Source organism: Plectropomus leopardus, unplaced genomic scaffold, assembly GCF_008729295.1.
Source record: "Plectropomus leopardus isolate mb unplaced genomic scaffold, YSFRI_Pleo_2.0 unplaced_scaffold5024, whole genome shotgun sequence".
In the NCBI taxonomy this organism is placed as follows: domain Eukaryota; kingdom Metazoa; phylum Chordata; class Actinopteri; order Perciformes; family Serranidae; genus Plectropomus; species Plectropomus leopardus.
Window position 1 is genome coordinate 1 of NW_024655147.1, and position 4305 is coordinate 4305.

The following is a 4305-nucleotide window of genomic DNA, read 5'->3' on the forward strand; positions in this document are numbered from 1 at the left end:
ACAGATGATGACCATGCCAAGTTGGGAAAAATGGCACTACTTCAATTCAAACTGAACTTTATTGGGATGTCATATGAACATTTAACGTTTTACAACACATTATAAGACCCCGATATTGTGCAAAAATACACTCACACAGACTAACAAAGCAGATAAACAAGTATATTTAAACATTCATATCTCTCACTCTCCCTCTCTCTCTTGTGTGTGTGACAGGAGACGTTTGTAAGGTGGAAGAGGATCGTCTGCCTCACCATGGTAACAAGGATACCCTGTCCCCCAGTGCCAGCAGCAGCCCCACCACCATCAAGCCCTCTGTGGACTTCTTTGCTTGGGTCCCACTGAAGCACCACTGCTACGAGGCTTGCTGTGGATGTAAGGTAGGACAGTCTCCTTTGTTTTGGGGTTTTGAGAGGGTACATGTTTGCTTTGATTTTGATGGTAAACTGCTTGTTTTTACATCTTATTACATACACACTCACACACGTTTTTGCTATGTTTTAAGGGACTGCATTGTAGTTTTGGATGTAATATATTGAATAACACTGCGTGTGTGGGTATGCAGTGCGCATTTGTAACTAATTTAGCACTGCATGTACTGATGCTGTGGTATAGAAACTACCAGCAGTTGGCAGTATACTGTGACTCAGTGTCCACCTCACCTAAGTTTGCCTGGCCAGGCTATGTTTTTATTAAGTAAGCCTTTATACAACCCCTTAAGTAAGGAGTTGTATAAACTGAGGACGCAGATGTCAACAAGATATCCTAAAGTGTCTTTAAGGACTTCATTGTCAAATTCTCTTTATATGACAAAACTGCACGTGTTTAAATTTCAAAGCCCCGAGCTGAATTTTAGTTCCAATCCGCCCTAATTATTTTTATTTACCAACTCATCATGTTTTTTTACCTTTCTATAACACATAAAGTTGATGCCGACGTGCAAATTTTAGCCTTTTGTTTGTGAAAGATTTAGATTGTAAGAAACTTCTCAGTGCAGCTTCACATTTTGTTTTTTACAATCATAATTGTTAGGGAAATGCGTCTTCTTTTAAGAGAGTAAAAACAGCCACCGTATGAACCAGTTTTTTATTAAATGCAGCATGGGTGAAACTTACATCAGAGAAGAAAGCACTAAGTAAATTCAGTTTTTATGCAGAGAAACAAGTCTTCGACAAAAACAACTCCCTCTTACAACACAGGATCATCAGAGTAATTATTCTTTCGATGGTGACAGACACTTTTCTTTTACAAAATTAAGCATATTTTGTCCTGTGTGATTAGTACTTGTTTTTCATATGAGATGAAGCAGACACACAGTTCACTCAGGTTTCGTCTTCCCTTTTTTCTAACATACAGATACACAGTAAATCTAGTAAAACAAAGGTCCCTAAAACTACTTATATTTCATTCTGACAATAAGTCAAAAGGTACAGTTTACTTCTAAAGTGTTACAATCTTAATGCAAAATAACATTTTTCCCCACAGTAATTTATTTTGATGAGATACTCTTTATATTCATTGACGGCCTGAAGATTTAACATGTAGATTATAATTAAATCGGTATATGTTCACCAAAGTCAGGCTGTTTTAAAGAACAGATCAGCATAAAAGGATCATGTAGTCAGTTTTCCTCCACCGTAATATCAGTTAAAACAAAAAATGCCATTTTTCCCTTTTCCACTAATGTTAATATGAAGCAGAATTTCCCTTAGGAGATCACAACTTTTGATCTTCAAACAGCCACACTATTTTCCATCACCTTTGGATCCATGTATGTGTATGGCACCGTCAGACTCCTGTTTCTGATGGAGATGCGTGAACTCAGCGCTTGGAGTTCTCCTTGAAAAGCCTTTATATGGTGCTGAGCAATCTCCTCATCATGATGGTCCTCCAGGGACTCGCCAAGACTAACCTGATGAAATAAATGATTGATTAGAAGTTCTTTTTCCCACTAACATTTTTAATGATTATAAAACATATATTATTGGCAATATAATTTACAGTTTTAGGACGAGAGTAGGACTTTTGTTCAGCAGTTCTACGAAGGGGTTTAGCTCTAATCACATAGGATGTCTTTGGTTGCTACAATACATAACTTATAAATGAGATTTATGTCACATGTTTATATATGTGATTTATGTAATTACAATTTCACTAGGTGTCAGTCACTTACGAAGTCAGCAGATGGCTGGCTGAGTAACCATATGGCGGCCATTCCATTGGCTGTTGTGCCCATGTCAGGTAATGTCTGCAGTATCGTGGCCTCGCTCGTTGTTCCCTTTTTGGTTGGTGGAGGAAGCTGCAGGCTGGTGGGAGTGTTTGGCATCCAGCCTCCATAATCATACTGCAATGAATGAATGATTAGCAGATGACTAAGACTCTTTGAAGTGTAGCACTATGATCATGGTGATACAAATATTATTCAAAATGTACTTTAAAAGCTGCATGTTTTAGCAATGCTAATGGCTCCATCCCTAGAGCCATGGCAGTCTGTTGTTCAGTTGTTACATTACATTAGTCCACAGTAGGGATGATATGATCCAATCTCAAACATCGGGGGCCAATCAAGGCATTTTATGACTGATTGGGATCATGAATACTTAGTTTACAGAGCCTGATTTAATCTGTCGTTTTTTGTCAGCTGTCACACAGATTAATATTTGTGGCTTTGAGACAAATGTCTTTACAACTTTCTACTGGATCGCCCTTAAATTTGGTTCAGACTAAGGTTAAACTTGACCTCAGGATAAACTGTGATAACTTTGGTGACTTTCTGGCTTTTCATCCACCGCCATCATCACAATATATATGTTTTGTTGTTGTTGTTGTTGTCGTCGTCCAACACTTAACTTAACTTTTTTTATTTACAAATACCTTCAAGACATTGTGTTTTGTGCTAATTAGCAAATGTTAGTGATCTTAGTAAGCTTTACACCTGGGAAAAATGTTAGTGTTCAATTAACTTAACAGATCAGAGTATTTTAAAAAACAACATAAATATATTGGGTGTAGCTGGCAGTGTGTGGTGTATTTTGCCTTCAGCATGACTCCTCTGCATATGTGAGCTACTATTGGAGAGCTGGAAAGATGATTGTGTAAATCCAGCTTGTTTCCTGGTGTTTGAAATGTTTGCAGCAGGCTAATCAGAGTTTTTTGGTGGTGTTGTATCAGAAAAACTGCAGACCTCTTCTCATTTCGGTAAATTAAAGGCTTCACCTGTCCAGTGTTCACAGCTGAGTGCTGTCCCGAGCAAGTGAAGATCACCATGGTGACAAACTTGACCAACTCAGCCACATTGGTGAAGCTCTGTGGAATTCCTGAGAATGAGAGGAAATAAACTGCATTTCATAAAGACATCTATATGATGAAATGAAATGTTGATTGTTTGCATTACGATCATATAATATAAAATATAAATGTGCTTTTCTGTAAAGCCCACCTGTGTCTTCCTGGGAAAGGAATCCATGTTCAAAAATGTCTGAAATCCACAGCTGCAGTTCAGAGTCTTCCTGGACATCAGTGTCACTCTTGTAGTAGAAGCCGAGAATGCCCTTCACAAACCTTTGAGAAATGTGGATAAGTAAAAATAAAAAATACATTCTTAGTTAAATTATGCATTTTTTTTTTACACAGTGTAGCGTTATTACTTCTGTTGTTTTTAAGAATTTAGTGCCATATTTGACACAGCCTGCTGAGTTAGATAAGTAGATCGATACAACTCTCACATTTGTGTTAAATACAGCTATGTGGCAGTTAGCCTAGCTTAGCACAAAAACTGTTAGTGAGGGGAATTGGTAAGCCTGCCTTGCTTCAAAATTCAAATATATGCAGATTAGTACCTCTAAATATTACTAATAAACAAATTTTATATATTTTGTTTAAGCAATGCAGAAACAGAAGCAGTGGGTTTTAATGTGAGTCACGTGCTTGAATTATCTCTTGGTAAACAGGTGGTCAGAGGCAGTGACTTCCTGGAGCCTTAAAATTCCAGGCGTAAACAAACAATACAAAAAATGTTCATTAATGAGCTTCAGATATGTCGCTGGCATTTTGTGATGTTTGTTTGAGATCTTCTAGTCTTTGCGTTTAGCTAAGATAATAGCCTCTTTATTGTTGCTCCATACTTGACACGCAGACATGTGTCACCTTTATTACCTTTAGTTGATATCTTTAGGTTATTGACAGGAAACTCTTCACACATGTTGCAGCTTTTCAGAAAGACTGTTTGCTTTCACTCTCTGATCCTGCATTTATACTCTCACGGTGCTTTCCTGGAGGGACTGCTGCTCCCTACTGGAACAATCT

The 4305-nt window shown here is 37.7% G+C and overlaps 1 long non-coding RNA gene across 1 annotated transcript; it reads right to left on the bottom strand.

Moving 5' to 3' along the window:
• Nucleotides 1-2177: 2177 nt before the first annotated feature.
• On the bottom strand, nucleotides 2178-3556 carry LOC121939537. Its single transcript, XR_006105480.1, has 3 exons — nucleotides 3440-3556; nucleotides 3217-3317; nucleotides 2178-2344 (listed from the first exon to the last, which is right to left on the bottom strand). It is a non-coding gene; the product is annotated as an uncharacterized LOC121939537 (long non-coding RNA).
• Between the last annotated feature and the right edge of the window lie 749 nt (nucleotides 3557-4305).